The sequence below is a fragment of the Euprymna scolopes genome, chromosome 3 (genome assembly GCF_053919585.1).
Source record: "Euprymna scolopes isolate OS-2025 chromosome 3, ASM5391958v1, whole genome shotgun sequence".
Lineage (NCBI taxonomy): Eukaryota > Metazoa > Mollusca > Cephalopoda > Sepiida > Sepiolidae > Euprymna > Euprymna scolopes.
This window is the reverse complement of record NC_136484.1, coordinates 140,051,756-140,074,407: the sequence shown is the minus strand read 5'-3', so window position 1 is coordinate 140,074,407 and position 22,652 is coordinate 140,051,756. Positions and strand designations below refer to the sequence as shown.

General features: G+C 32.0%; 1 protein-coding gene across 1 annotated transcript in view; it reads left to right on the top strand.

Annotated features, from left to right (window-relative positions):
- The window catches only part of LOC145259475 (glutamate receptor ionotropic, NMDA 3A-like), a 344,884-nt gene that overhangs the window by 76,439 nt on the left and 245,793 nt on the right, over positions 1–22,652 (top strand). The window lies entirely within an intron of this gene.

Here is a 22,652-nt window from a genome sequence, read left to right as displayed (position 1 = left end):
GCATCTCTATCCTAGAGTAAATTTTATCCTGTGAACACAGTTGGTCGCTATTTCTCTCCTACAGTTTAATAGATGTGGGGTTCTTTAAAGTACAGGATAGCAAATTATTCATGAAGGCATAATCTACATGGGTCGTCTAGGTCTCTACAGGTGTTTGTTTGTCTTACTATTTTCCATTCAACTATCGGCGAACGGCCGCTTTCCTTGAGTTCTCGGTATTTATTTGCTAGCTTTGTTTTCATACGGTGTTTTTTATTGTTGAATGTACTTTTGTGGTCATGATATCAAGTTTGGAAATCTAAGGAAGTCATACCTACGTAATATTTCTTGCTATGACTTAAAATTTTTCCCAAGAAGAGTAACTTGGTAGGGAGATGATAAGCACAAGAAGTGCCCCTAATTCGAAAAATACAGATGGGAACCTGTGGTAATTTAGTGCTTAAAAAGGGGCTGGTCGCACGTAACGATCCCAAGCAGGAATTAAAACTTGGCTTAATTAATTAAATAGACACGTTAGAGAGGATACATTTTCACTTTTACATATATATATATATATATATATATATATATATATATATATATATATATATATATATATATATATATATATACATATATGTGTGTGTGTGTTGTTTTGAAAAAAGAAAAAAATCGAATAAATTATAAAATAATCAACGTTTCGTCCCTATTGCAGAGGACATCTTCAGGATATTAAAAGGAAAAATGCAAAAAAAGGAAATTATCATAGACCATACGAAAATGAAAAGAAAACAGTGCTAGAATCCTACGCATATCGGGAAGGAAAACATATGCGTGTGTATGGTAGTAAAAAATTAAAAATGTACTCCTACGTCACACGTGTCAAATCACGGGTTACATAGTAATTCGACACTCACAATAAAAGTTGTGTCACTTCTCTTCAAAACATAACAAAAGAGAAAGTAAACGGGAACTGAAGCTTTGCCTAAGAGATTTGCCATTAAGTAATGGAAATAATATGTCGTGAGTGGAATCAACAATGAATCTGATTTATGTATATATATATATATATATATATATATATATATATATATATATATATACATATATATATATAAACACCTGATAACATGATTATATATATATATATATATAGTAATTTCTAAAATATATATGGCGATTAAGCTACACTGAATATTCCGCGTTTCATCCACTCTAGGACTCCTCAGGCTTATGCGCGAATTCTGTGGTTGTTTATCGTTTTTATATGCTCCTCTTCTATTGAGATTTTAGTTAGCCAATCAGCTTTCTAGTATCCACCGCGCCCTTCCTATCAGCCAATGGGCATACATTTATCGGACAAAGGATCTGTTTTAAAACTAGGTTAGTGTTTTTTTTATGTATTATAGATGTATAAATATGCATATATATACGAATATATGTTTGTGTGTATGAAAATATATATTGCAATTAAATACACAGAATCTTTTGCGTTCCACCCCCTTTTGGACTCATCAGGCTAAAATGTATACGCACTCTATATGCATGTATATACGTACGTACGTGTATATATATATATATATATATATATATATATATATATATATGAGACAAATGCACACACGTATATGTAGATGATAAGAGCGGAATATAATAATATATATGTATAGATGGATACATAAATAGATAGAAAGACTGACAGACATATTGATAGATAGATGGACAGAGAGAGAAAAGGCATTTGATCGTCGAGAGAAACAGTTCTGTTGGTACTAAGATTATAAGGAGAGCAAAGAAGCAAATCATCAAACGAGGGAAAAACTTATCCGGATGAAGTCGTATGAAATTTCTCGTAGGAATGTTTTAAAATATCGATGTCTTCCAACTCTAACAAACACCCGATGCTCGTGAACTGAAACATGTGCGAAGCGTCCACAATTGACGCCGCAGCTTATAACATCCAACACTTCGTCCTTCATTTCATGACACCGTCGATATTTGTTCCATTTGTTTTTCTTTTCGTTTCCATTTTCTTTTCGGGGTTTTTTTTTTTTTTTTTGCCATTTTCTTCCCATGCTGAACTGATTCAAGCCAACACAGTTTCCTGGTTTTAATTCTAGAATTACATTTCTAATTTTCTTTTTATTTCTGTTTTTCAAGTTTAATAATGTCGTCTACATTTATTAGAATCATCCAATAGAATTTTTTTAAAAAATAATCGAATGTGACCATGTAGAAGAATTCATTTTTTTTGTTCTTGTACATCTGTCAGCTTGTTATTCTTTTTATTACATTTTGCCCCAAACAAGGCACATTACCATTTTTATGTAGGGGGCTACTATCAGGCACTTAAGCTACAGGGGTACTATGTAGGGTGTTGGGCAGCAAGATGTCGGTTCACTTTACACTGGAACTTCTGCATCTCAGTACAGTTGGGGGAGCAGGGACCCGGAAGGGAATTCCAAAGTCTAGCAGTTCTGGGGAAGAAACTACTGGAGTAGAAGGCTCTTTTACATCTAGGGATCTCTAATGTGAAGGGATGGGATTTAGCTGCTTGTCGAATTTATCGGGAGTACTTACGTCGAGGGGCTACAAGTGCTTGCAGTTAGTCGGAGCACCCACCATGAAAATACTTGTAGAACAGGCAGAGGGATACAACATTTCGTCGATGGGAGAGAGGCTGAAGCCTAGATGACAGTTCAGGACCTATCAGATTGGTGACTCTCTTTTAAACTTTGTCTAGGAGCGAGAGACTAGTAGCAGGTGCACCAGTCCAAATATGACAACAATACTCCATACATGGGCGAATGGTGGCCTTATAGAGGTACAGTATACTTTCGGGCGTTAGTAGCTTCCTAGCACGGTAGAGAGAGCCTACCTTCTTCGTAGTGGTCCTAGCAATGCTCTCAATGTGATTGATCCAATTTAACTGTCTCCATGCGACTATTTTAATTCTCAACAGACTATAGATATAATATGTATTCATAGCTAAGTGAGAAGTATATAACAGCATTACTCAAGCGGAATTCCTGGAACTCCAAGATTTTGCAAAATATCCTTTAAGGTTTTACAAAAACAAGTCAGATACGGTAATACACTTTAGAATGTTTATTTAATTACTATTGCTAGATATGCACAAAATATTCGTGTTTATTGTAATATAGATACTAGCATATCAATGTTTGATTTCGAATTAAGTATTTCTATAAAAACGATTTGGCCAAGGTTTCACATCTGAGAATTATGTTTCACTCGATCAAACGGCTCAGAAATTAACATTTTCTTCGCCCATTTATTTGTTCACTAGATATTTTCGCTTGGTTTGCCTTGTCTTTTCAACACTGACAGAAAATGATGAGCAAATTTAACAGCTGATGCAAATAATATCTGTTTTCGTTCCGTTTTCATTTATATCATAAATATAGTTATTATTTTACAAATTAATTATTTGTATAGCAAAAGACAAAAAGAAAACACAAGCTCTACATTAGAAAACCATCTGTCATTTTATTAAATAACTTTAATATTTTCTTCAGCGGCATTTATCGGTTCACAAAAGATTTGATGTACCTTATGTCTCGTCAACAATGATGAATAATAAAATGGCGGATCAATTATCTGTTTTCATCCTGTTTGCATCATATTGGTTACTCATGTTTATTCTTTATGTTTAAGTTCACAATTTTTTGTTTGAATGAAAACTCATGATAAATCTTTGAAAATTTCATCATTTACTCTAATACCAGTTGAGCAAGATTCTCACAATTATATTTACATAGGGCTAACTTTATTCCCGGAAAAGTTTACCTTAGTCTAGGTTAATTTGACCTTAGTCTAGAGAAAATAAGCATTTGTCAACCCGTGTTTCCCTTGAACATTAACCAAAATGTTCTTGAGAGTTTCCCAAGAAAATTGAGACAAAAGACAGAAATCACCTCTTCTAAATTTTTAATGAAATTCGTACGTGTTTACTTTCATTCAACGTCGAATTAATTACTGCTGTAGCAACATAAAATCACTACAGATTTCGCGTTAAGGAATCATGTTTCATTTTATCAAATGACTCTGAAAGCAATATTTTCTAAGCTGATTCATTGGTTCAAATGTTTTGTTTTTTTTAATTTTTATTGAAATCACTTCAGACAAGGCATGAAGCCACTTGATGTTAGTTGATACAAAATATTATTTCATGGACAATGTGTTATGTGGATGGATTCCTATCTAAAAGAGAGCAATTCTTCCCCTTTTGTCTGAAACAACTCTTATGGAAAGTTAAGAATAAAAGCCAAAATGATAGAAAGAGCATTTACGTTTAAGTTTCAAATATTTGTGTATAGGTTTTAAAATTTCTGTATTATATATACTAGCAGGAAGATCCGACATCGCTCGGGATTTCATAAGGATCAGTACTGATATGTACTTTTTCAATTGAACTAAAAAACATATTAGTTTCATTGTTTTTAGTCTCGTCCTCCTACCTCATCGCCTCCTAATATAGTTTGAAGAAACTAAAATGTTGGAAAACTCCTTGAATAAGTTCCTTTTACAGATGGCTTAAATTTAATAAGATTGGATATACGTACTAAAGGTTTTAAGGGGGTTCTGTCCCTATGTCTTTCTTAGAAGCGAGACACGTGGAGATTCGAGACCATTTCCATCGTATTCCCAAAAGTATTTTATAAACATGATATGAAGTTCATCAAAATAGAATATATTTAAAATTTTAAACTGGGTTCAGTCTCGTAGGTACCTCAGATTAAGAAAATTCTATTCCCATTTTTCCCGACATAGTTTATAAATATATGTTAAATTTCACAAAAATTGAATACTTCTGAAGTTTTAATGGGTTATTCCCTCGTAGCCTCCTTCGGGTGCCATTGAAGATTCAGTAACACTTCCATTAATTTATTCGGTAAATTTTACATAAGAATATACTTTGAGATTTTATTTGGATTTTCACATTTTTTCTTTTATATGAAGAATTCACAAATATACGCACACATACACACACATACACACAGACATTGAATCTCATCTATAGATTACCGAAAAACATGGCAAAAGAGTATTTTTATTAAACCAGTTCTTCAAAATATAAACAGCGTGGCTAAGAAGTCATTTATACTTGCATAGATTCTTTATTTTTGATAGTACTTTAATTTATTTTTGATATGACGAAGGCAATGGAGATCCGTTTGCAAAAAATAACAAAAATGAAAAATGTCCATTGATGAAAAATAACAACTTTTAAATTGTTTTTATTTTTAATCTTTTAACGATGTTTTCTTGTCGATATATATCAGAAAATGTTTAAATAAAACCAACGTGAGATTCAATAGGAATTGCATAGTAAAATCATAAAAGAAGAAGAATTAAATTGTAATCGAATAATTCTGCAATATGTCATGGGGTACAAATTTGTGAATCTGAAAATGGAAACTATTTAAAAGTGTATGAATTCATTTTTATTTTTTGTTTGTTTTACAAATTTCCACTGCCTTCGTTAAAATTCTATTAAGCTACCATGAAAAATAAAGTCTATTCAAGTTAAAGTTCTTCAGAAACTATTTGGCTACCCGGTACGTGATATTTATCACGTGAACTATGATGAGAATAAAACGACCAAGATATATACCTTTCTTATAAGGTGCAGCGAAAAAAACGTTTACAAGTGTTTTTGATATAGATGTACATAAGAATATTTTGATAAGTATGTTTTAACTTAAATAGGTATGGTATAATAAAATTGTGGGGTCTGCGTTCACGTCTGGTCTACATAGAATGGAAATAGGCACAGACTTTAATAAAGACTTTTCATATCTATCTGCGTAAGTATACTTTGATAATTATGGTTCAGTTTGAAGAGATATAATATGATAAAATTATGGGGTGTTCGTGCGTACATGACCTCCCTAGAATGGAAATATGTCACAAAGTTTAACAAGGTGTTTTAATTATGCCTGTGAAAATGTTTTTGCTGGTTTGTAAATAGGACATTTTGAAGTATTGTAATTTAGTGTATGCATATTGTTATTAATTAAACATATCATCATGATCAATTTATAAATATTTATTTCCAATTTAAACGTCATTCATATTTTCTGCTATATTCTCACCCACGTTGACCTGAAAATGATATTCTTTATAAACAGAAAGGGAGTTATCTTCCATCATGATACTGCTCGCCTTTACACAGCACTATTAATCAAAGATGACCTCGGATAATTTAATTAAGAAATCTTGCCTATTCTGTACATTGACCTAGCTCCCTCAGATGATTATATCTTTTTATTCGAGGATTACAAAACGATTGATGATGAGTTAATTTCATATTTCATATGTAAACTTAAATAATTTTACAAATGAGGCATTTGTAAGCTCGTTGACACATGGAATAAAGTTATAGGGAGAAAAATAGCTATTGTTATGAATAAAGATTTTAAAAAATAACAGTTTTTAATTTTCAAAATGAAAATTTATATGGATAAAATCGTTTGCAACGATCTGCTATGCTTTTTGTGCAAGGGTAGCTCGAGATATGAATTTTTTAAAGAGTTACACGAGTATAAAGGTTTGAGAGTTGAAAGTGTAAGGCAAAGGGGATTATTGTATACCATATTCTCCCTTTCTCGTCCTCGGTCGGTGCAATTAAATGCCACTGACAAAGCAAGCAGCAGATGCCAGGTCTGATGTGGGAGTTACCCACACGTTTAACATACGAGACCCACGCGTTTTAGCAGTCTACGTCGTAAAGGAGACCAAGAAAAAATATAACTTGAACTAACTTTTTCGTGCAACAACGACGTTTATTTCCTACAGCCTTCCTCCACAACTGACTTCTCATTATAGTTGTAACGTCTCTCACGTGATCGTCTCTCTAACGTGCTCTCTCTTTTTATGGACTTTTCCTTATAGTGGTATGCATCTATGTCAAGGGTTCTTAAACGCGCCTCATGCATATATATGTGCATATATATATGTGCATATATATATATATATATATATATATATATATATATATATATATATATATATATATATATATATATATATATATATATACCCTTATTAACCGGATCTCATTTAATACTGAGACAGATATACTAATTGTATTCAATAACTAACAATAAATAAACTAAATAAATAAAATATAAAATAAAATGAAAATGAAAATTAATTCGCCACAACAAATCCTGCGCCCACTTTTATAACAATATATATGTATTATTATTATTATTATTATTATTATTATTATTATTATTATTATTATTATTATTATTATTATTATTATTATTATTACAACGTACACACTAAAATAATCCGTTTTATTGTCGCATTTATTATTTTTTATGTACGCATGCGCAATCGGATAGTTGGTTACAACACCCGTTACAACGTCATTTGACTTTTATAATTATATATATAATGCTTAATGTATGCAAAAAAGGGATTATATAATGTCTGAAAAAACATAAATTTAAAAACACTTATTTTATTTAATTCTTATGAAAACTCACACCCAAAAATATTGACATTCAAAACAATTTGGGTAGTGCCGATATTACAACCATTAAATATTCGGTGTTTGTTTAAAGTCAAATTAATAAGCCATGGTGTAAGAAAATGAGCATTCTGTTTACAAGTTCACGGATTTTTTGAAATTTGTGTAGAAAGTATTAAACATAAATTAATTAATATTCCCCAACTGTCCATCATCTTGAAGTATTTAAAGAGTTAAGAAGCAACTTCCCATCAAAAAATTTATTTGATTCATAGACATTATACATCAGCAATTAAGCAAGATTCCCTGAATTGCAGTTTTTCTTATTATCGGTTGGGCTTATGCATTAAATTAGAACCAAAATATTCTAATGAATTTTGATCAAAATTGGAATAAGGATTCTAGACTTAAAGTTCAGAATCATTATAGCGTGATTTTTATGTTCGTAAGTGTGCAAAAATACTCTGCTGAGGAAATTCAATGTACCCATTCTGGTGCGTATATTATTTTGAGATATTTATCGATTTAAAGAAAATGTAAAAAGTAAAAAATGTAAATGAAAATATAAAATATGATGTAAAATGTAAATAAATGGTAAAAAATAATTTTTAATGTAGAAATAATGTAAATGAAAATGTAAAAAATTGAAAAGTAAAAAATGTAAATGAAAATGTAAAAAATAATGTAAAATGTAAAAAAAATTGTAAAAATAATGTTTAATGTAGAAATAATGTAAATGAAAATGTAAAAAATGTAAAAAGTAAAAAATGTAGATGAAAATGTAAAAAATAATGTAAAATGTAAAAAAAATTGTAAAAATAATGTTTAATGTAGAAATAATGTAAATGAAAATGTAAAAAATGTAAAAAGTAAAAAATGTTAATGAAAATGTAAAAAATAATGTAAAATGTAAAAAAAATTGTAAAAAATAATGTTTAATGTAGAAATAATGTAAATGAAAATGTAAAAAAATATAAAAAGTAAAAAATGTAACAGAAAATGTGAAAAATAATGTAAAATGTAAAAAAATGTAAAAAATAATTTTTAATGTAGACATAATGTAAATGAAAATGTAAAAAAATGTAAAAGAAAATATTAAACATAATGTAAAATGTAAAAAAAGTTTAAAATAGAATATAGAAAATAATGTAAAAATTAAACAAAAAATGTAAAAGAGAAAGTTTCAACTTTTATACTAACATCACTTTTAAGCAAACTTGAAGTAAGGATTCTAGATGAAAAACTTAATTACATCCTAACGTGGTTTTTCTCTTTGTAAAGAAACATAAGATGTGCAATAATGTTTTACTTTGGAATTTTATTTTACTTACTCTGTGACAATTATTGTTCTAGCATATAAAAGGTTCAAATATAAAATGCAATAGATGCTTTACTTACAAGTGAAATTGGTTATAAGCTTACATTCTATTCAACATCATTTTTAGATTCGCGTTTAGATTTATCAGATGTTTTTCACCATTTACCTTGAAATTTAGTCCCGGAAGGCGTTGAAGGTAAATGAAAATCAGATGGCTTACTGTATTTTCAATTATCGTTTCGTGTTCGACATTAAGAACCTCATTTCAAATTTTGAAAGAATTAATAAAAACGTTGGATTTTATTTAATGATATATCTTCGAATAAAATGATGATGTCCAGATAAATGCAAACATAAGATGGGTTTAACGCTAGCCGTATCACCACATGTTTTAGAGGGAGGGGCGTCAAATTAAGTAAGTTTCAGTTATCTTGGTTTCATGTAATATTCCTTCAAGCTTACTAGATTTTTTATGCTAGGTATTATTATTTATTTGGAATTCGTCGGTGTTATCTTATAACAAGTGAATTCCGCGGTCGAATATTTTCAGTAGATTTAAATTGCTCTTAATCTGTTTTACACTTTTCGGCACTGTTCCTAGTGCTCGTGCTATTATTTTTATTACAGTTGTCATAATGCTTTATATCTCTACCTAATTCTCTGGCAATGTTCATGTATTTACTTCGTTTTCTTCCTCTGTGATCTCCACTCTATAAACTGCTGGAACGAATAAATTTAATATTTGGCATATTCTCCTTCTTTAAATGTTTACCACACTCGATCTTCTTGCTTGTAAGAGTGTGTTCGTATTTTTTCAATATTCATAGGACTGTATGCTATATATTTCGAATACGTTCACAAATTTGTGCCTATATACCATTTGTCTACGTTTAAAGGATATTTGTTTGCATAATTACCATTGAACTGCGTTTCAAACCTAATCATGGTGTGATTTATTGGTTCGTCTTTCTTTCTAGAAGTTTGCATTTTCTGAGTATTTATTTTGTTTTTTTTATATAGTTCATTCTGATTGCGTTGACTTGTGTAACTGCCAGTAGTCATTTTGTTTCATTGTTCCGTTCAGGTGTTCTTTTGTAAGTATAGGCACGTGTTTCGTGAGCTATGGCGTTGGTCAATGTTAAAAATCGTCCATTTCTTTTTTGTTGTTGCTCTTTTCAATCTACATTCCTTTCCCTGTTCTATACTCGTGTATATATATATATATATATATATATATATATATATATATATATATGTGTGTGTGTGTGTGTGTGTGTGTGTGTGTGTGTGTGTGTGTGTGTGTGTGTTATATAATGGATGTCTATATAACCGTGTTCAATAGTTCGTATAATGTACATTGCGGGCATATATAAGTTTTTTTATACGAGATACTAGAGGCATTTTATATGTATATGTTGATGTCTGTATGTTAGGACAGTATCGTCAAGTGTGTGCACGCAGTTGTCATATAAATTACTCGCATATAAAACATGTAACAGTAAATATTGCATAGCATAACAGATACCAAGGTTGTCACTATGTGGAGGCATGTGTGCGTGTGTTACACCTATTCAAATACATTTTAAATACAATTCTTTAACAAACGCGTATATATAACATTTTCTCTGTGTGACAAAGGTAGGCATACCATCTTGTAGTGTTTTCTTCCGACTTCTGCTTCTGTAAACGAAGATACCTTTTTTTTAAGGAAACACTAAATAACAATTATATTTTACATATGACTTTATTTCTACGTATCCACGATCTCTCGGAGTTTGCCAAAATTTCTCTTTTGGTGTCTACATTTGCTATGTCGCCGAATACGCTCCCGTGGACGTAAATTGTTAGTTACCTACTTAACGTAAACAGGTCAATCTCACCGTTTGTTGTTTTGCTGAACTAAATGTCTATATTATTGTAACTCTGAAAACATTTTATTGCTAATTTAATATACTTGACTTATCGGTAAATTCTAAATCAGTTATTTTTTCAAATATTAATTTTTAAACATTCTTAGTTTATGAAATAGTGTATATTTCAATAACATTGTACATCAGTTCGATCATCCATCAATACTTGCTGTTTCATGGAAATACTGAAAATCCAGCCTACAGAGTCTTAATATACAACATTTTCGCAGAGATTTTTTCGAGTATTTTCCGGGAATATTCTCGTCACGTATAGCCACACCGAATAGCAGTGATAAGACAAAGTCGTTATATATATCTGACGATATATCTAATAAATAAATATTTGACTATATATCTAATAAATAAATATCTGACTATATATCTAATAAATAAATATATCTGACTATATATCTAATAAATAACGTAAACAAAGACTCGGCGTTTGTTATCGATATTTTGCATTCTATCATTTTGTCAGTATTTTACTTGCAGTAGTTCTTCTCACGGTTCCATTGTTTCTACTCTGTAATAAACTACCTGTACAAATATCACTGTATCTTTGCTATCTCCAAACGAGTTACAATAGTAATCCAAACAGACATACAAATTAGTTAATACACATACGCAAATCAGTCCCAGTATAGCAATCTAAGAGTATGAATAAAAATGTTTTTTTCTTGTGGTTGATGGGCACACATGACATACAAAACATCTCGTTCGCTTTTCGGCTGGTAAGTTTTGGTTTCTATTGTCACACAAGCATACAAAAAGAAATGACAGAAATAACTTATTAATTAGTCATTATGTGTGTGATATCCCTTCCAAGTTTGTTGCTTGTGTATCCCATTTTGTATATAAATATGCAACTAATCTCAAATAACTACTTCAATTACCTCATTCTAATTTAGGTTATTCTAGTCAGTCAGAATTAGGTTCATTTTAGGTGTTAATTCCATAGTTGATAAACTGGAAGCTTTGTGTTTAGAGACAACTAGGACGTAGTGTAAAATTATAGTTGCCTAAAACGAACTGGTAATACCGAGTGTGATATTAGCCCGGGGGGACTATGGCGTATTCTTAGAAAGTAAGAGTTTACAGGGAATATAAAATTCACAAGCGACCCACAGCTGCAAGTATATATTCCGGTCAATGGAATATGACATGCAGCACTTTGTATTCCTTATTGTTCACGCCTCTGGTGCTGGTTAAGCTCCACGTCAGTTAACGTTGGTGATATAACGGGAACCAAGGTGTCTATGCGATTATGCCATACATGTAATTGACTCCAGAATCTACAAAGCATCCAGAGTAAGGTCTCACCACCGGTGCAGTGAACAGTTACATATTATATTTAGAACATATAAATAGATATTATAGGAATACTTACACATCTCAACATGAACAAAAACAGTATATAAATGTGTTACGTTTCCAAACCAAGATTTTGGTTGTTTTGTATGATTCAATATGTATGCAACGAATTCACATCTAATACAACTGCCTTATTCTATTCAGACTGCGTCTATGTATACCATCCCATGGCTGATAGTTTGTACTGCTGCTATGAGTTAGAGTTGATCTGGGCTAAGTAGGAACTGATATATCACTCCGCATTCTCAAGAACTCCCGACGTAGAAATCCATAATTTACGTACTATACCGAGATATAAGAGGAATACTTACATATTTTAAATAGACCCGAAAAAAGTTATAGTGGATTAAAATACGCTATAAAACAATGGAAGAAATTAAGTAATTGTTTTTTTGTTTTGTTTTTTAGTTTTTTTATTTATTCTTTATTCGTATTTATTTTTTTTTGTATTTTTTTATTTATTTATTTATTTATTTAATTTTTATTTTTTTATTTTTTTATTTTTATTTATTTATTTTTATTTATTTATTTTTTATTTTTATTCGTGCGATATTCTCTGCAAATAAATGAAAGTTCGCCAATTGCAGACCTGGTTCTACCAAATACAACTCTCTGCAGATACCAGCTTTCTGGCCTAAAATGTGCCAAACATTGGTGTTATTAAGATTGTAGATTCCGTGTAAGAAGCGTCGATTACAGTTTCAAATGAGTAAGTATTATATACGTATGAAATCCAAATAATGATGCGATTATATGTGGATAAACAATATTTATTGTTTAAAATGACTATATTTCGAATTAATACTTCATATTCAACATTTTGTACATTTTCTTTCTTTTTTTCCTCTTTCTCTATTTATTTTAATCGCCATTAAACGCCATTCCGACATTTCAAAACAACACGGCTAAGAACTTTCTTTTAATAACTTTTTTTATCAAATTCAACACCATGGAGAGATAGAAGAAAAAAAGAAGGAAAATGTACTAAAATGCTGGAGATGAAGTATTACTTCGAAATATATTGATTTTAAACAATAGATATTGTTTATACACATATGTTATATGTGTATAAACAATATCTATTGTTTAAAATCAATATATTTCGAAGTAATACTTCATCTCCAGCAGCGTGTTATGATTTGGCTTTCAAACGTATATAATACGTATTCATTGGTGTTATCTTTTTCTTTTCCCTTTGCAAAACTCAATCTTGTTTTACAACGGCAGAATCAAAAACAACAATTTTCCTTTACAAAACAAATAAATCAAACACCAGTAATACATGTTTGAAGATATAAAGAACTTGAAGCAAAACATTTTCTACCGAAAATGATCGGATTCAGCGTTAAATAACCGAAAAGTGTTGATATGCCGTAAAACAAAACAAGCAAAACAAACACAAGGAATCAATATCTTAAAATATAAAAGACGTGGATCAAATATTTTTGAGCAAAATGGCCGGATCAAGCATAAATTAATAAGAAAAGGGCCGGTGTGCCGTAAAACAAACAATCAAACTGAATCAAATCAAACCTTACTACAGATGTGTCGAAGAGGCAATATAAAAAGCAACGAAGTAAGACAAATATGCACGCAAAACTCGTTTGGATTTTGTGTCGTTTTTTATTTGAGTTAATATTTTAAACATTTTTTGAAAGCTTCTTCGTCATTTCTCTCGCCCGCCTTAGTGGATAGTTATGCATGCACGGTTACACATTGCGCAATCGTGCGCTGTTTCCTCCGAGACTTCAAATAATTTCAAACGGCGGTTCACATGAGAATTAAATTCAGTCAAAATAGAAATGCTAAGTGATATTGCTTTGTCGCCTTTTGGACGCGATATGAAGGTTAATCAATAAGGGATTTATAAAATAAAATAGGATAAAAGATATACATGTATACTGTGTGTATATATGTATATGTGTGCGTGGAAGAAATTCGATTTGGTTTTAAGGCGGTAAAAGAAGCTGCTAAGCGCTCAAAAATCTTTTAAAGATGGAACTTGCCATGCGAAAATATATTACATTTATACGTTTACGTTTAAGTCGGTTAATTTAAAAGTTTTGTTATATATGAATGTGGATATGCTAAGATGGTAGCAAATGACCCGGAGAGCTAAATGTTTTGGTTTCAATTCTAGTTGATGGCATTCAAGTCATAATTTTTTAAACTTTTGAAATTACTATATATTGGGTATAATATAATGATAAATAGAAAATTGTCTGTATAATAATAAATCCGAAATCTGCATGAAATATCACATTTAAACGTATGTTCCGACGATAGGAATTTCATTTGGTATGGGTTTTGTATATTCAGTTATTTTATATGATAGACATTTTATGTAAGGTATTTCTGTTAAGATCAGCCTGATTCACACCTTAGCCTGCTTTCTTAAAGCCAATTGAACCCACTAAAGATTCTTTCTAAATATCTACCTCTCTCCATTCCCGCCTTGTCTCCTACCACGGACCTATTCCAATACATTTTAGTATTGCAGCTTTCACATCCGAATGTTGCACTCATTTTATAGAAATATTTCAGGAGTTAAATCCACGAAATATTTAAGATGGCTAAAATGCTCTATTATTAAAGGAGTAATTCATTATTTACCAAAAACATTGTTGTACTTTATCGTCATCTTCTTATTTCTCTTCTGTTAAAAATGATGTTTGTGTATTATTCTTTATTATTATTAAAACGTTTATTACTACGATTTCTTTTACCGCTTTACCTTACTGTTATTTTACGTTTACTACTAAGCGTCTGTGTGTTTATCACCGTTCTTACATATACGGGTGTGGGTGTGTATGCTCTTACGTATGTTACGTGCAGTTCACTGTTATATGTGTTATACGTTTCTTGCCTTGAAAGTCTTCGAGACGTGTATGTGCAATGTATAATGCGTACATACGTGTTTGCCTTGGCCAACGGGTGATATCTTCTTGGACGTTGGTCTTCATCTCGTTGGGGAGTGATCACTGCAGACAGATTCATTAATAACAACAAGATGGACGGAAGCTTCAATCTTTTATTCAAGGCAAGCCTATATCTCGGACCCTGAAAAGAGACCCGAAATCTCCTGTCTAGTTTTGCTGCACAAAATCACTCCCAGTCCATGTGGTCGTCAACCGGAAGCCTACGACTATAATTCCCGTGTCACCCCTTAATTTCCGGTGCATCTAATCTAGGTCATTTAAGGTGACTTGGTTTGATGGCTGTTAAATCTAACCTTCTCTGACCCTGCTAACTCGCTGATGGGAAATCAAAAATATGCTTATATCTTTCTAAAACTATCTATACAGCATTTAATCTGGGAGTCCCAATACTACATTTGTGAATCGTGGATTCTATCTTCAGACGTGTGTAGAAGGATGTAAGGCCTCGTAGATGTGATGCTTCCACAATATCCTACAACATCTAATCCAGGAAGCACATATAAAGTTCTGCTGACTCCGGTGAAGCAAAAGAAAATGTAGTGGCATGGCCATGCTATACGACCGTCAAAACAACCCTGGAAGAAATAGTGAATGTGGTAGACAAAGAAAGAGGTGGGAAAACACTATTCGAGAGTGGATAAGGCTGAAACTGATAACCAAATCTGAGAAAGAAAAATAATTCGAAGAGCTGAAAGAAACTGATTTCCAGATTATCTTTGGAACCTCTACGCTAATCAAACCAATGGTAGTGATGATGAGAGAAGATGCTGATATTAGTTACGATATAATCTGTTGCGTCATAAAGAGTCATACTAATATATATATATATATATATATATATATATATATATATATATATATATATATATATATATATATATATATAACAAAAGGTACATTTAAATAGTTTTGCATGTTTTATTTGAGTGGAGAATTAAATGATTTGAAAAAGAAGTGAATCAAGAATTTAATAAAATTTTTCATGAAAAACAAATAATAAATAGCAATTTTATTCACAAAATGTCCAAGTAAATCAACTAATAAATAAATAGGAAAAAAAATTAAGAATTGTCAGTTGCGGAAAATGATAAATTTCACAAATAAAAATATATGAAGCAAACAAGGGAGTTTTGCTTCTCTATGATCTGTTACGGCTTCTGTCATTGGCAGCTGGGTTCTGTCAAGTAGGTCTATTCCGGCCGAGACTTCAAATAATTTCAGACAACACTTCACTAGGAATAGCAAGAATTTTTCGCTTTGGCCGTATGCGTTTTGCAATCTAAAGTGGTTTTATTGCAGAATCTCTTATACACTAGATGAAGGATAATCGATTATACGCGTGCACCATATATATATATATATATATATATATATATATATATATATATATATATATATATAAGTAATGAAATCAAAAGGATGTAGTGTTTACCTGATATATATAATGGTAAACTTCAATCTAATATAAATACCAGTATTTACACAAAGATAATTTAATGCCAACCGAATAAAAAAGAAGATCAATACGCAATTATAAGAGAAAGAAAATTAAAACTGTAAGCTGAAATTTATAATCAGAATATATTGTTCCACTGATTACTCAAAAAAAAACAATTAACAAAGTCCTTATTCTTATATTTATATACACACACACAGACACACAGACACACACACACACACATACATATGTATATATTTCTTTACATATATATATATATATATATATATATATCCAATTATATTATATTAGTAGACACTCCGGGTGCAATAGCAATAAACGAATAATATGATACATTTATTTTCCATAAATATTATGCAAATATTTTATAGCATGAACAAATTTTTTTATGATTTAAAAAATCTTGCCTAAATTTCAAATATCTGATTGATTTGTTAAACATTACCTCCCAATCTCTTTTAACACAATCGGTACCCTAGCAGTATTATTAATATCCGCAGCGTGTACAGCGGTAGAAGTAGCAGCAATAACTGTAGTAGTAGTAGTAGTAGTAGTAGAAAGTGGACAGTTGATTTACTTTCAGCAGTCTCGTCATTCGGGCTACTCTTATTTTGTTCTTTAGTCCTCACCTTCCACGAGCAAAGTTTCTGAGAAAGGAGGAAGAAGTACAGTTTGGGGAAATTAAAGGTTATCGATCTTACACTTATCGTTGAGAGACACGACTGCGTAGAGAAAGCAGACCACTGTGAACTTTGAAAACGATTCTTCTTTGAAAATGCGAACAAATCGTGTAGACAAAAACTGGAGCCACTAATGAAAAAAATGAAAATCATAAAATCTTTTGGGACATAAAAGTACAAACGAACAAACCCATCGAAGCAAGGAGATCTGGTCTGGTAATAATCCAAAGAAAAAAAGAAGAAAAATCAACTAAATCGTAGATTTCGCCGTTCCATCAGTTCATATGGTGAAAATTAAAGACAGGCAAAATGAGTAAATACATGTTACTTGCCAAAGGAACTAAAAATAATATGAAACATGCTGACCATTAGGAAGCAGATTTACAGGGTCTACCTGGGCTGGGAACTGGGCAGCACAATGTTCATCTTTCAACTGTAACAGTTTCATCTTATTAACCCTTATCCTCAAATGGCTTTTGGACTTGATACTTACTGAAATATTAATATCTAAAAACGATACACTGTATACGGTTAATTGAAAATAAATTGCTATTTTATTTATAACTGAAGAGAAACTGGTGGATTATAGCTTTCTCAGAAGCTAAAATCTTCACAGTTGTGGAACACGTATCGGGGGAATATTTCCTTACAGACTACAACATAGTCGTTTTAAATACCAAAGCCAACAAATATCTGTTAATCATCCTGTGAATTGAATTTTCAAATTCTCTTCTTTGGGCCACCTCGAGCGCTTACGCTTGAGAGTATCCTGTACCTCTAGAAGACCCCCATTCGCCTATGTGTGGAGTATTGCTGCCACATTTGTGCTGATGCAACTGCTACTAGTATCTCACTCTTAGACAGGGTTCAAAAGAGAGTCGCCAATCTAATAGGTCCCGCGCAGTCAACTAGGGTTTAACTTCTGTCCCATCGACGAAATGTTGCATCCCTCTGCCTGTTTCACAAGTACTTTAATGGTAAGTGTTCCGAAGAACTTCAAGCCCTTGTAGCCTTCGAGATAAATACTCCCGACAAATCCGACAAGCAGCTAAATACCACCCCTGCATAGTGGGGATCTTTAGATGCCAGAAAGCCTTCTAATCTAATAATTTCTTCTCTCGGACTGCTAAACTGGAATTTCCTTCCCGGTCCTTGCATCCCTGACAGTACTGACATGCAGAAGTTCAAGTATAATATAAACAGACATCCTGTTGCTCAACTCCCTATATAGTATTCCTGCAAATTCCCCTCCCAATACTACCCCCCTACATCAAAGTAGCACTGTGTCTTGTTTAGGGTAAAAATGTAATAATAAAGAAAAATAAAACCAGATTTTTTTAATCAATATCCACGACAAAGCTGAGAACATTACACCAGCTCTTTACGCCTCTTTGTCGAGTTTGACAAAGTGATATTTATTACTCGACTCACCCATAAATAAGCACACATACACACACTTACAAAACGCAGCAGATAAAACTCTTGAATCCTCTTTATTGTCGTTTGCTGATTTATGCTGATTGTAAAGAAATGTATAGACGTATTCATTTGAATGTTCATAGGATTTTAACTGAACTTTTCTACAATGAAAACGATACGCATGAAATGAATATTAATTTTATTAATAACTTTTAATTGAATGTAATGTTTATAATAAAATTGTAACGTTTTTGTTACAACTGTTTCTGGCCTTCCGTTATGGATTCAGACTTTTTCAATATATCAGTTAACGAATGCTCCTAATTAATTCAGTGAGGAATCTTAAAATATATAAATATTTTTTATATCTACGTAAACTTATATTAGAGAACGTCAGTTTTGTTTTAATGAAAAACTGTTTCGGAGTTTTGAAACTCAAACCGTATGTTATATCATGGTACTCCAGAAGTGTTGATCAAACTCTACACGCCTTAAAAACTAAAATAAAAATATTCAGGATAGTGAGCCCAGTTTTTTCTCCATATTAATTTTTTGTTAAAATAGTCATGCTACCAAAAATATTTTCATTACTTTGTTGTTTATCTTTGACCAAGAAGAACACACAAACACACATACATATACACACATACACACATACATATATATATGTGTGTGTACTTCTTTTGTACTTCACACACACACATACATATATGTATGTGTGTGTGAAGTACAAAAGAAGTACACACACATATATATGTGTGTGTACTTCTTTTGTACTTCACACACACACACACACATACATATATATGCGTGTGTGTATGTGTGTGAAGTACAAAAGAAGCGCACACGCACACACACATATATATATGTATGTGTGTGTCCTTGTAATTTTCGTACTAATTAATTTGCGTTGCTTTCTATATAATTTTAATATTCTATATTCTTCTTCTATATATATAAAAGGCAAAATGTGTGTGTGTGTGTGTGTGTGTGTGTGTGTGTGTGTGTGTGTGTGTGTGTGTTTATATGTCTCGCAAAAACTTTCGACGGAGGCGACGGATTTTCACGAGATAGGTATCATTTTCAAGCTCGAACCTTCAGCCGACAAATATTGAAAAATTGGCCAAAAACATTCATTCCTTCACCCTCAACCAGACCCTTTCTTACCAGGAGGGGTAGAAAAAAAGCCGTATCTTCATGACAAGATGGCTTCTACGCATGCGTCAACACGCGCAGAAGACGTGTAGCTTGAATTCGTTTAAATATGATAACATTCACCCTCGCGTCCATAACACGATTAATTAAGTGACGGCATCGTTATCTTAAGATCGCAGGTTCAATCCGAGTTATCAAATAATTTTTTTTCGATTTTTAAACTTTTAATATTGAAACAATATTATTTATAACATTTTTTCCGCTTCTTGCAGTGTTTTTTTTTTGGGGGGGGTCTTTCTTTTTGGTTTTTGTTTATCCGATTTTTTTAAAGAAGTTTTACGTCCGTTTGCTGTTTTTTTTTTTTTTTTTTCGGACAGCGTCGTTATCTTAAGATTGCAGGTTCAATCCCAGTTACCAGATATATTTTTTTTTAGATTTATAAATTTTGAATATCTCGCTGTATGTTTGTTTTTGTTTTTGTTTTTCCGAACACGTTCATTTTTTTCTTCATGTTTTTTTTTGTTTTTGTTTATCCATTTTTTTACAGAAGTTTTACGCCCGTTCGCTGATTTTTTGTTTTGTTTTTTTTTTTCGATTTGTTTTTAAGTTTAAACAGGGTTATTACTTCGTTTATTCTTTACCCCCTACATCATCCAAACACCCGAGCAACGCCGGGTAACCCCGCTAGTCTATAATATAAAGGGTAAAAATCTGTTTAAATGCATGTATGCTTGTATGTCTGCCTAAAATTTTTGACAGAAGCGACAGATTTTCCCAATATCAGTATCATTTTGAAGCTCGACCGTTCAGACGATAAATATCGAACAATTGGCTAAAACATTAATTCCTTCACCTTCAACATTTTTCTACATGGAGGGGTCACTTTTTTTATATTTTCGCAAGTCATTCCCTTTTTTCGATTGACTAACCTTAATTTAAACCTACATCATTTCCGGTTTAGCGATGGGCGCAACAGAAAAGACGCCACGTTTCTTTCACGTTTTTTTCCTCCTTCGCTGTACGGGTTCGAGCCTGCATGCCTACTACCACTTTTTTTTTTGCTCAACACAAATCTCCAAACATCCGGGCAATGCCGAGTACCCAGGCTAGTCTAATATATAAAAGCGAAAATGTGTGTGTTTGTGTGTGTGTGTGTGTATGTGTGTGTGTGTGTGTGTGCGTTTGTGTGTGCATTTCTGTATGTCTGGCAAAGATTTTTTTCCGGCTGCTTCTCGGCTTGCTCGCTCATTCTTATAATTTTTTTTATATGCTACCGAGATGATAATATATAACAATTACGAAACGACGTCGTAAAAATCTTTTATTTCAGCCAGTTTTTTCTTACAATTTTTTTTTGGGGGGGGGGTTGCTCCTGCTACTGCTATGGCGTGATATTTGACCTACAAAACGACCTGGGTTTTAAACGCTTTTTTTTTGCCCATACCTTCGTGGCTTAATGCTATGTCGTCAGATTATTAACCACAAGGCTTCGGGATCGAACCTATCTCCCTCCCAAAACTTTTTTCGCTGTTTTTTTTTTTTTTTTGCTGTTTTTCTTCGGTTTTTAATATTTAAACAGGTTTTTAGTTTCCATCTACACCCCCAACACACACACCTTTTTATTTTTAATTTTTCAGATTTTTAAAAAAGTTTTACCATTGTTCATTTTGCATCACGTTCGTTTTTTTTTTGTTTTCTTTTCATCACGTTCGCGTTTTCTTATTCAGTTTTTGTTTTTCCGATTTTAGAGAAATGTTAACATCGTTCGTTTGCATCACGTTCGTTTATTGTTTTTTATGTTTAAACAGGGTTATTACTTCGCTTATTCTTTTGTTTTGATTTACCTCCCCCAACACACACACCTCTAAACACCCGGGCAACGCCGGGTACCTAGAAAGTCTATTATATAAAGGGCAAAATGGGAGCGAGTGTTTATGTGTGCCTACGAAAGGCTTTTTGCAACGGGGTTCTCACGTCGAATAGATTCCGCGAGAAGTTTTCGCATACTTCCCAGATCGTAATATCTCAGATTCACAAACGAACATCGTCTCTATCTTATTTTTTCATTTTTATTTATTTATTTATTTATTTATTTATTTATTTTTGATCGCGTTAAACAAAATTCCCACCGTGCCGTTGTCTCGGCTATTTGTTTGTCTTTTTTGTATAAATAAAATGAAACTATTCGAACGCAAACGCCTGGTCTTCAGGCCAAGTGTTATCTGTTCTGTGATTGGTCCTTACTCAATGTAAGAGAAACCCTTCGTATTGAGACAATTACTATTTATTCGGATACTGTCAAGTGCCCCTTTTGGGGAGAGCTGATTTCCACTACATGAAAAACGACCTTGTGTCTAATTTGCTTTCGTTAGAGGTTTAAAAGCAACGCCATTTCTGCAAGTCATCTTTTGTTTTTTATTGACTTTGTTGTGTCATGGAGTAGCGGTAAGACCTCAGATTTTCTTTCACTTTCTTTTCCGCCTTCGCGTCATGGATTCAAGCCTGCTTGCTTACTACCACTTTTTTTCTTCTTTTTTTATTTTTTGCTCAGCACTCACTTCCAAACACCCGGGCAACGCCGGGCACCCAGGGTTCATTATAAAGCATTGTTCTCAATCCGTTCATAATTATCATCATCTTACTTAAGTTTTATTAGTACTTATTCTCGAGTGGGTGTGGGCTTGTTAAATGGTAAAATAAGTATAAAAATGTATATTAGTATTAAAAATGTATATTAGTGCGGAAAATAAAATAATAACTCTGATAGCATTTGAACTCGCCAACCCCATTTACAAGACCGTCATCAATTACAGGTATCGCCACACTCATTTGTTTCTATATGAGCGTAATGTTGATATGTATGTGTAATATATAGTTATGTTAGGGTGTAAAAATATGTAAAATAAAATTTGCTTGAATAT